Source organism: Mirounga leonina, unplaced genomic scaffold, assembly GCF_011800145.1.
Source record: "Mirounga leonina isolate KUSES-001 unplaced genomic scaffold, KU_Mleo_1.0 Mir_175, whole genome shotgun sequence".
Classification (NCBI taxonomy): Eukaryota; Metazoa; Chordata; class Mammalia; order Carnivora; family Phocidae; genus Mirounga; species Mirounga leonina.
In genome coordinates this window covers 23,792,253-23,804,451 of record NW_023270453.1, presented here as the reverse complement: position 1 = coordinate 23,804,451, position 12,199 = coordinate 23,792,253, and the positions used below count along the sequence as shown (strand labels likewise).

Here is a 12,199-nt window from a genome sequence, read left to right as displayed (position 1 = left end):
ACCAGAAGGGAAGATTTGCCTGCAGGGGCGGGACGAGCGACGGGCCAATTGGAGACGAGAGGCGGGGCAGGTAAGTTTAGTGGAAAACAAGCCTGAGGGCGTGACCGGTGGGCTACCGGATCAGAATTCCCCGGAAAGCTTGCTAAAGTGAAAATCCCTGAGCCACGCGAAATCCAGTGCGTCAGTGTCCGGGGGCGGGGGGAGGGGGGCAGCAATCTGAATTGTTAAGCTCTTTCCCCAGAGACAAGTTTAAGAACCACTGTCCCGATTTAAGGGCAGTCCCCACGCGCTCTGGTTACTCGGGGCTGCTGTAGAGGGTCCTGTGGCCCCGACGGCCTCAGAAGCACGCAAGCCAGGGTGCTCTCCGCCGCCGCGCGGCGCCCGGGGGAGGGCGGGAAGCGTGCGGACCCGCCCGGGTAAGCGTCGCCCCGGGGCTTGCCGGGAGACGTAGTCTGTGGCGCGCCCCGCGCCCCGTGCCGGCGCCCGCCCCGCTGCAGGTACCCAGCGGTGAGGAGTTACGCACCGCGGCCGTGCGTCCCGCGGGTTGTTGTCCCTCACCCGGTCAGGGCCTCGCTCCTGGAGGCTGGACGTCCCCGAGGGCTCTTGGAGGCTCGGGACGTGCCGCTTATTGTTCACCCCTGCGAGGGCAGGATCGTTACTCAGCTCCCTCCTAGGTCCTAGGTCTTGTGATGAAAGCTGTGAACTTCACTGCGAGGGGCTAACGGAAGGAAACCCCAAGAGTTGGCTCAGCATCTCCTTTCCCTCCGGCGACATTCAAGACCGTGGGCTCAAGAAATAGAGGCTTCGTAGGAGTGAATCGTGACAACCAGTAACCTCTTATTGAGCGCCTGCCTAATGCAGCTGGGCGCTCACAGCACACAAAACTGTGGGACGGAGACGCTATTATCATCCCCATGTACGGATAACAGCACCAAGTGTCAGTTAACGCCCTGTTCGGGGTCCCACAGCTAGTCTGTCGCTTTATAAAGTTCAAGGCTGTCATAATAGTAAGGGTGATGTGAGGACGGAGAGGCTGGCTTTGGACGACTGGCTGGAAAGAGTCCTGAGTATTTTGTTTTCTTGTGCTCGAGGGAAAGAGGTCCACAGCTGTTGTGGCAAATGTGGCCTTAGCAGCCGAAGAGCACGCAGGCAGGTATACGACCATTTCATAAACCCTTGTTGAGACATGTGACCTCAGAGTCCTCTAAGGCCATTTTCATGTTTTTGACATATTTCAGGAACCTACAGATTCTAACCTAATAACCACTTCGCTGGCATTTACTACGTTATCTCAAACAAGTTATTCAATTTCACTAATCCGCAAACTTCAGTTCTCTCATCTGTTTTGAGGGGATAAGACTATCCCGACCTTGTAACATTGGGTGAGGATTAAATGAGCTAACGTGTAGGATGCTTAGAATGGTACCGGGCACTTAGTATGAACTCAGTGTAATACCAGCTGTTACTAATGCACAGTCAACTCCTGAAGGCTCACCCTATCTCACAGAAAAGCCACTTGGATTTTTATTGCAGGATGTGGGACATGGGAATATTTGCAAAACTACACATACCTTGAGATGGGAAAGAATGAATCATCTGTTATTTAAGTTTAGGGTTTTTAAAAAAGATTTTATTTATTTGACAGCACAGCAGGGGGAGAAGCAGAGGGAGAGGGAGAAGCAGGCTCTCCGCTGAGCAGGAAGCCTGGGTCATGATCTGAGCCGAAGGCAGATACCCAATTGACTGAGCCACCCAGGCACCTCTAAGTTAAGGTTATTAATGGAGACTTGAAGCTAGATGGACTTTCTGAGTTATTAAAAATTACTGTTAATATTCCTCCTCCTTTTGAGGCCTATTCAGACAGATAAAATAGCTGGAATATTACTGGGAGTGGGGTTACAGGCCAGTAGATCTACAGGGGCTCATTTGGGGCACGAGTTCTTAACCTAGAGTCCATGAAATTATGGAGCAGCACTGTCTAGTAGAATTTATTGCAATGGTAAAATGCGGCTCATGTTCCTAAGTGCCACTTGGTGGCTACTGTACTGACTAGTGCAGCTCTTGGAGGGTCACAATTGTTGGATTTGGAAATCTTTTAACTTTTGATACTGTATGCAGAACTGCATGTGTATGTGTATCTTCTAGGAAGCGGATCCATGGCTTTCATGAAGTTCTCAAAACCACCAAAAAAATTAAGAACCACTATTTTAGGTCTTTGGTGAAAAGTAAGTTCAGGGAAGTAAATATGCCCTCTGGCAACCATTATTGATTCTGCGTTCTTATATTTTCTTGTCCTCGGCTGTCGGTGGCTCCCTATTATAACCGAGAAAAACAAATTTGAATCTCAGATAAAGAATAATCCTGGCCTTAGCTGTCATGGTCACTAGATTCTGTCTCTGGAGCTTTCAGTCCTTACCTAGGTCTTATAGATTCCACTGCACTCAAGTGGGGCAGTTGTCTGTGCGTGGTTTTCAAACCAGTATTTGATGAAATACACAGTGTTAAGACTTTTTGGTCTGTGCTCTTTGGTGAGGGAGCAGAAAAATAAGCAGCTCCTCTCAGTCTGAAATGCTGCTTTCCCTGCCTCTCCCCTGAGGATACTCTGGCCTCCAGGTTTCTGCCACCCCAAGCCTTTGCTATTTGCCACTCTTCCCAGCTTTGATTTGATACTACTTTACTGGACTACAGATTTCCTGTGATCTATGGCTCAGGGTTTGGCTTTACATGTATGAAATTACTCTTTGATCTTACTCTTAGCTTTGAAATTCAATTATAAACAAAATACTGATGTAAAATGCATTTTACTTTTATTAATCTGAAATATGTTGCCTTTCTCCATGAAAATAATAAAATAAGGTATTTTGCTCCACTTTCTGTATTTTGATAAAATGTCCTAGAATTTAAGTTTTCCTTCAGATTAACATTAACCAAACTAACTTGCTAATGTTGTTTAGTAATGTTAATATTTAAACATTTTCCTCATGTTTATTCCTCATATTTAAACATAATTCTCATATTTAAACATTTCCTCATATTTCCTCCTTGTATCATAAACCACCATTTACCAACCCACACTTTATTGCAGAGCAGTAAATTTTGTCAGGGGTGAGGAGGGGTAAGAAGGGACACAGAAAGAGGTTGCAAGCTATAGCTGCTCTCAGCGAGGGAAGCAGTGGTAGGACATAGCAGGGAACTAAGCTGGACATGATTTTACTAACTGTCTTTGGCTTGCCAGAAACACTGTTAGATAGTTGTTTCAGTTAACTTCAAGATAATCCACTTCTAGGCTTCAGCTAAAAGAAACATATAAAGACAGTATTTGCTGGTCACCACCAATCAAGTTCAGATATCAATTTTTATTTGAAAATCTCTTAACTGAAATTAATCCAGGACACAGTTCCCAAACTCCCACTTTTACCTCTCTCTCTCTCTCTCTTCTTTTGGCATTTTAGTCCTGGCTTAGATAATTCTCTTAATAAAATATTCGAAAGATAATATAAAACTAATTTAGTGCATTGATTTTATTTTATTTTTTTATTTTTTTAAAGATTTTATTTATTTATTTGAGAGAGAGCAAGCACATGAGAGGGGGGAGGGTTAGAGGGAGAAGCAGGCTCCTTGCTGAGCAGGGAGCCCGATGCGGGACTCGATCCCGGGACTCCAGGATTACGACCTGAGCCGAAGGCAGTCGCCCAACCAACTGAGCCACCCAGGCGCCCTAGTGCATTGATTTTAACACAGAATTAATTCACTCCTCGTCCACAGATTGGATGGAGGACAATAGCCTTGAATTGAGCACAAAAGCTTTCCCTTCATTTTGGTTTTATATTAACACTGAAATATTGCCTGACAGAGGCTCTAGGTGAAATCATCCTTACTGAGGAAATAGAGAGAGAGAGGCCATCTGCCCCAGAAATCAGAATCCAGGAACAATCAGTGGTGACCCAAACTCTTATGCTTCCTGTTTTTCTTGTGGCCAGGATATCCAGTACCAAGGCCTGGCCTGAGCTTCCCAGCAGAGCACAGAGAAGAGCCATGGGTAAAAGGACTGCAGAATTCCAAAGAAATGAAACAAGTATTTGGCTTCAAGTTAAGGTGAGTGTTCACTGGATACAAGGGAAGAAAGAAAAGAAAACATCAGACTTAATTGGAGTAAAAAGCTTTGAGATTTACTTAGGCGTTTCAAACATCCCATTACTGGTTTAATACAACTTTTTCTCCCCCTCACTTTGTTTCCCCTTGGAACAGGACGACATTTTCAATTTTCATTTTTTCTCTCAGGTTTTAAGATCAGGAGAGACACAGATATGTACCTGCAGCTATTTGGTCAACTGATCTTTAAAGAATATCCAATGGAAAAAAGAGTCTCTTCAACAAATCGTGTTGGTAAAATTGGACAGCAACATGCAGAAGAATGAAATTGGATCGCTTTCTTATACCATACACAAAAATAAATTCAAAATGGATGAAATACCTAAATGTGAGACATAAAACCATCAAAATCCTAGAGGAGAACACAGGGAGAAACCTCTTTGACCTCGGCTGCAGCAACTTCTTGCTAGACACGTCGCTAGAGGTGAGGGAACAAAACCAAAAACGAACTATCGGGACTTTGTCAACTGCACAGCAAAGGAAACAATCAACAAAACTAAAAGGCCACCTACAGAATCGGAGAAGATATTTGCAAATGACATATCTGATAAAGGGTTAGTATCCAAAATCTATAAAGACTTATCAAACTCAACACCCAAAAAACAAATAACCCAGTTAAGAAATGGACAGAAAACATGAACACTTTTCCAAAGACATCCAGATGGCTTACAGACACATGAAAAGATGTTCAACATCACTCATCATCAGGGAAATACAAATTAAAACCACAATGAGATGCCACCTCACACGTGTGAGAATGGCTAAAATTAACAACAGAAGAAACAACAGGTGTTGGGGAGGATGTGGATAAAGGGGAACCCTCTTGCACTGTTGGTGGGAATGCGAACTGGTGCAGCCACTCTGGAGAACAGTTTGGAGGTTCCTCAAAAAGTTAAAAATAGAACCACCCTACAATCCAGCAATTGCACTAGTAGGTATTTAACCCGAAGGATACAAAATAAAGTAGATATTTAACCCAAAGGATACAAAAATACAGATTCGAAGGGGCACATGCACCCTAATGTTTATAGCAGCATTATCAACAATAACTAAACTATGGAGAGAGTCCAAATGTCCATCGTCGACTGATGAATGGATAAAGATGTGATACACACACACACAGGAATATTATTCAACCATCAAGAATGAAATTGTGCCATTTGCAATGACATGGATGGAGCTAGAGTGCTAAGTGAAATAAGTCAGTCAGAGAAAGACAAATACCATATGACCTCACTCATATGTGTAATTTAAGTAAGAAAACAGATGAACATATGGGAAGGGAGAAAGGAAAAAGGAGGAGAGAGGGAAACAAGCCATACATGATTCTTTTTTTTTTTTTTTTAAGATTTTATTTATTTATTTGACAGAGACACAGCAAGAGAGGGAACACAAGCAGAGAGGGTGGGAGAGGGAGAAGCAGGCTTCCTGTGGAGCAGGGAGCCCAATGCGGGGCTCAATCCCAGGACCCCGGGATCATGACCTGAGCCAAAGGCAGACGCTTAATGACTGAGCCACCCAGGCACCCCGACCATACGTGATTCTTAACGATAGAGAATAAACTGAGGGTTGATGGAGGGAGGTGGGCGGGGAGGGACAGATGGGTGATGGGTATTAAAGAGGGCACTTGTGATGAGCACTGGGTGTTGTATCTAAGTGAGTCATTGAATTCTACTCCAGAATCCAGTATTGCACTGTATGTTAAATAACTAAAATTTAATTTAAAAAGTTAGGAGAGACAAAGAAGCTTCTTCAAAGCAGAAAAAACCTGGGAACTCTGCATCCATTCACTGTTACCTTAGAATGGAATGCTCTCTGAGGTTCTGTTTTACAAAAAACAAACAAACAAAAAATAGAAAATCAACTTGGAAATCCCAAGACTTAGAACTTATAGAGCATCAAACCACTCTATACAGAGGAAACCCTGAGAACTTCACCCTAGAAGAATCTCTCAACATTAGACTCCCTGAGCATCAGGGGACTCATTCAGGAAAGGAGCCTCACTAGTGCCCCAGCTGTGGGAAAAGCTTCCTTCGTTCAGACCTTTATAGACACCAACATCTCCCAACAGGGAGAGAGACCCTGTGAACGCATTACACTTTATGGAAAGCAATTTGATGGTGTGTTTTAAGAATCATAAATTTTTTTCCTCTTTGATCAAGTAGTTCCACATCTGAGAAACTATTCTGAAGGGGAAAAACAAAACAAAATAGCAACAACAAAACTTTAAAAGTTTAGAAAAGTCTACACACACACACACACACACACACACACACACACCCTCCAGTGGTTCCCCACTGTCCTGATAATGAAGCACAGACTCCTAAACAAGGCCCTGAACTGTAGCAATAAGCACTGCAGTTGACTCTTGCTACCACAAGTCAAAATCACTTTCTTCTGGGCTCCCATGGTACTTTGTTAAGACCTTATTTTTTAGCACTAAAAGTTTGCCTTAATTCGGAGGGTTAGTTACAATCATACTATGACCTGTGTCCTCTTCTGCCATTCCAACATATATACATCAACGTCACATACACTGACAGGAGTATAGGGTAGAGAACATCAATTATTCATCTCTTCATCCCTTAAAGTTCTGTATAGACAATAAACATTAATAAATGTAGCAGTGAATCAAGAAAGGTGTGAAATACTCTTGAAAACTAAGAACCTAGGCCATTGCATGGATAGTGCTAGTTATACTTCAGAGCATTTTGAAAAGATAAGAGCAAAAAACAGTGTCTGCCTCATAAGCACTACAAAGATTAAGTAAAATATATTTAAGTGCAATTTCCATACGAATTAAACTTTCAATAAATACCAGTGTATTTAATTTTGTTAAAAGATCTATTTATTTATTTGAGAGAGCAAGTGCATGAGTGGGAGGGGCAGAGGGAGAGAGAGAATTTCAAGCAGACTCCATGCTGCACCCGACATGGGGCTCCATCTCATGACCATGAGATCACAACCTGAGCGGAAATAAGAGTCAGATGCTTAACAGACTGTGCCACCCAGGTGCCCCAGTGTATTTAATTTCTAGTCTCTGTTTAATGATAAAAGCATTTAAGGCTATGAGTTTTCCTCTAAGTGCAGCTTTGATTATTTCCCATAATTTTAATATACAATATTCTCATTGGTCATTTCAAAATAGCTTGTCATTATAGTTTTTATTTTATTTCCTCTTTTAGCCGAATTGGTCAACTGGTCAAAAAAATTTTCCTCTTAAATTTTTTTTTTCCTGCATTGATTAGAAAATGAGGTTCATTCTACTGTGCTTGAAAAGTTCATTCACGTTTTCCTGTAGACTCATATTTGATAAGGCTTGTTAAGTATCCCCAAGGCCCTAGAAAACAAGGGTTCTATTTACAGGACACAAATGTAGTCTCTGACCTCTCAAGTATTTTTCTATCTTTGGAAGCACCCTTGGTGCTTGTGTAAAGGAGAAGTGAGGGAGAGGAGTTTGGGTTGCTTCCCATTCTGCCTCCTTGAGGTTTTTTTACTTCCTCTTCCCTTGTTAGAGGCTTTAAAAACAAACAAACAAAACTATTTTATGGACTTGGGGTGCCTGGGTGGCTCAGTTGGTTAAGCATCTGCCTTTGGCTCAGGTCATGATCCCAGGATCCTGGGATCGAGCCCCACATCGGGCTCCTGGCTCAGCGAGGAGCTTGCTTCTCCCTCTCCCTCTGCCTCTTTCCCTACTCATGCTCTCTCTCTGTCTCTGTATCTCTGTGTCTCAAATGAATAAATAAAATCTTTAAAAAAAAAACTATTTTATGGACTTTACACAGCAATTCTTAATAGCTCCCTAGCTATTAAAGCTAGCAGTGAGAATAGAAGGCCAAAGGGCCTTGGTGAGGCTTCATCCCTTTCTCCAGCTGAGACAGTCTTCCCAAAGATGCCATAGCTGTTTGTCTTCTTGAAAGCAGAAAAAAACCACAGAGACCACGTTAAGATTTTTTCAATTGTGACCTTCCAGAATTTGCAGGGATTCTTTCACAATGTGTTGTCTAGACTAAAATCAAGGAAATCAGGGAACAGACTGGTGACTGAGCCTCCAAGGGACTCATGACATGGTGGGGGTGGGGGAGGGGTGAGGGTGAGAGAGTACACATAGCCCTCCTGCACATGCAGTCATCTTCACATTCCTGAAGAAACAAAGGGCAATCCAGGAAACTGATCTTTAATTCTGAAATGAGTACTAGTCTTAAAATCTTCTCTCCATTTCTAGCCTAGTGATCTGGGCAGAATAATCTCAGAAACACCCAAAGCTCAGACTTAAGCTTACAGGCCCAGCTCCCTGCTTCCTCCCCTTAAGTCCCCTGTAAGGATGTGGAACAAGGTGGAAAGGAGAGCTCATCTCTTGGCCTCTCCTCAGCACTTATATTCAGTTCAGTCAGCCCCCAAGTCTGTGTGAGTCTGGGGGTTTGAACAACTGGCATTGGGGATTTTTTCTATCCCCAGAATGAGACAAGTCACCCTCCATCCTGTCTTTTCCAGTTGATCAGACAGGATTTCTCAGAAGTCTAGCAAAGCCTATCCCCACATTTTTTAAGCCTCCTAGAAAATTAAGATACTATAAAAACTGTGGTATAGTTTACATGTTTGCATCTAGCATTCTTAACACCAAACACAAGAACACAACTAGGTGTTTTCCTGGAGAGAACTTCAAAAATAAAAAACTTGAGACCTTTCATAAAGGTGAGACCATACCAAATGGCCCTAAGAGAAGCCTATCCATGCCTACTTTGCATTCTATAGTAACTCTTTAGTCACCTCTCTAAAACTTGGGCCCCTTCCTAAGGGGAAGGGAGAGTGTAGGGGAGCAAAAAAGAACAAGTGGCCCCTCACTTGATCTGGGGTGGAGGCACACTTCCAGTGCCTTTTCTCTTGAGACAGTATAGTCCACCCTGGGCAGGATGGAGTCCCTCCTCCTAAAATGTTTTTCTCAGGGTTGTCCAAATGCTAGAGAGCCCCCAACATAAAAGGTCTTGCACTTTCCACTTTGTTGACTAGAAGAATTTGCTCTGGAATCTCACCTAAGTAGTCTAACTACCCTAAGAGTACCACACGTAGGCTCTCCATTCATGGGCAGTCCAGAGGTGCCTAGTTTCTTACAAAATAGAAATAACAAAAATCAAGTAAATAGACATCATAACATCTTAATTGTGAGGGATGGTTACATAGGTAATTATGTTCTGTGTATTAAAAAATATATCCATCTCCAAGGAAAGAAGCATAATGGCATAACTACCAAGGTTATTCCAGGCAATCTCTGACTATTGGTTTGAGGCAAGGCTTGCACTCTGGCCACAAGAAGAAATCTCTTCCAAAAACGAAAAGGAAAAAAATTGTAGGTTCTGCTGTGGGTAGGGTGGTGGGGAACACAAGAGATGGGGATCTGGGTCCTTGGCCCTGTCAGGTCTTCCTGTCCACCCTACCTGCTCTGAGATGCTGGGAGTACCCCTCAGACCTTTGCATTTTTTTCCTCAAGACCTTGCTGACAGACAGATGAGTCATTCACGTGAGACCTCTATTTCCCAAAGGCTCCCTTCTGTCTCCTTCTCCTAGAAACTCAGGGTTTGCCAAGTTCCCTGTGTTTCTATCAGGCAGCTCCAACAGGATAGAGCTTCCCCTGGGAAGTAAACAGGCAGCTTTAGGATTTATGTTACTTCAGAAAGTGCCATGTTCTCTGTCCTTATAACCATTTGCTCAACCACAAGGTCCTTGAGCAAAGGACTTACAGAATAGGAGTCAGACCCAGCACAGGCAGAAGCTGCACACAGAGATGCTTCATCCTTGGAGCTGGCTGTGGTAAGCAGGTGAAGGATGCAATCTCCTTAACTGGAGAGCTTGAGGGGGCCTCCGTGGAGCATGGCAGTCAACCCTGGGTGGAGGGGTTGGCTTTAGCCATTAGTCAAACCTTCTTGTAATTCCATGACCAGATTCACACATCCAACCCACTGCTTTGCCAACAATGACTGTTGGCTGACAAGTGCTAAGCAGCCACTTCTGGAAGCCACTGGTGCTGGAGAAGTTACTAAAAATCTAAACCAGAGGTTCTAATCCTTATTAAACACTGGAATCATCTGTGGAGCTTTAAAAAAGTCTGACACCTAAAATAATCTTGGTCTATTAGGGCAACTATAACAAAATATTACAGCCCGGGTAGGTTATAAACAACAGAAATTTCTCTCTTTTTTAAAGGTTTTATTTTAAGTAATCTCTATGCTCAATGTGGGGCTCAAATTCACAACCCCAAGATCAAGAGTCACAATGCTCCATTGACTGAGCCAGCCAGGCACCCCAGAAATGTATTTCTCACAGCTCTGGAGACTATGAGAAATCAGGGTGTCAGTATGGTCAGGTGGGTGCCCTCTTCTGGGTTTCAGACTGCCAACCTTTGTGTCCTCATGTGGTGGAAGGGACTTGGGAGCTCTGTGCGGGTCTCATATACAAGAGGATTAATCCCACTACTGAGGGCTCCACCCTCATGACCCAAGAAACTCCCAAATGTCCCACCCATCTAATACTATCACATTGGGCATTAGGATTTCAACCTATGAATTTTGAGGAGACACAAACATGCAGACCATAGCACCTGGGTGGTACCCCTGGAGACTCTGATGTATTTTGTTTGGGCAGCAAGAGTTTTTAAAGCTCCCCAGATAATCCTTTTTTTAAAAGATTTTTTTATTTATTCATTTGAGAGAAAGAGAGAAAGCACGCAGAAGCAGAGGGAGAGGGAGAAGCAGACCCCCTGCTGAGCAGGGAGCCCGATGTAGGGCTCGATCTAAGGACCCTGAGATCATGATCTGAGCTGAAGGCAGTCGCTTAACCAACTGAGCCACCCAGGTGCCGCCTCCCCAGATGATTTTAAACATTTTTTTAAAGGTTTTATTTATTTGTCAGAGAGAGAGAGAGCACAAGTAGGGGGAGTGGCAGACAGAGGGAGAGGGAGAAGCAGGCTCCCCACTGAGCAGGGAGACCGATGTGGGACTCGATCCCAGGATGCTGGGATCATGACCTGAGCCAAAGGCAGAACTGAGTCACCCAGGTGTCCCTCCCCAGATGATTCTAATGTGCAACCAAAGATGAGAACCACTGAGCTAAACATTAATTTGCAGAATGGCATAAGAAACTTGGATGGAAACAACAGTCCTAGTAGAGGATTTCAAAGAGACTGTACATTTGCAATGACTGGTGAGAGAACTGAAAGAGGTGGGTGTGCTCTGCTGGAATGAAGGTCACTATAAATCATAGGTCAGGGTGAATTTCCTGTGAAAAGTCTTTATTTTTAACAAATAAGTGTGGTAGGTTAAAAACAGCTACAAATTCCTTATTCCTTATTGAGAGGGGGTTCCTAGACTAACCTTAGTGACATGCTTAGGCAACAGAATGAAATGGAAGTGACTTTCTGAGACTACCTAAGAAGTCTTAAAGCTACCACCAGAGGCTTCAGGGAAAGCTACCTCTGGGAACACCAGCTGCCATTTAAGAAGGCTGATTAGCTGGAGACTGCCATGCTGTGAGGAAGCCCAAGCTGTGCACCTGGACAGAAATGGATGTGCAGCAAACTCTAGCTGTTCCAGCCATCCCAGCCCAGGCACTCCACATACAAGTGAAGAAGTCATTTAGATATTCCAGTCCCAGCAGAACAAGGGGGAGAAGAAACAAGCAGTAACCCAGAGAGCCAGTACCGAGGCCCTAGACACATAGCCCCAGTCAATTATAGCCATTCCAGCAATCTGCAGACACAGGAGCCACCCCAGTTGGAGCTCCAGTCATGCAGCAGACATGAGTTGTCCCTCCTGTGTCCTGCTCAAAATCCTGATCACAAAATCATGAGAATAAAAAGGGTTTTTATACCACTAACTTTTGACGTGCTTGTTATGCAACAATAGTAATACATGAGTAGTCATTGTACAAGATTCAAAGAATATAGATGTATACAAAGAAAGTGAGGAAACTTTTCATCACCCCCTTATTTACTTCTACTCATTTTTTTTATTTATTTATTTATTTATTTATTTATTTATTTATTTATTTATTT

General features: G+C 43.4%; 1 long non-coding RNA gene across 1 annotated transcript; it reads left to right on the top strand.

Annotated features, from left to right (window-relative positions):
• The first annotated feature begins 541 nt into the window (after positions 1-541).
• Positions 542-4,410, top strand: LOC118021762. Its single transcript, XR_004682267.1, has 3 exons — positions 542-1,153; positions 3,981-4,095; positions 4,282-4,410. It is a non-coding gene; the product is annotated as an uncharacterized LOC118021762 (long non-coding RNA).
• Positions 4,411-12,199: the final 7,789 nt, after the last annotated feature.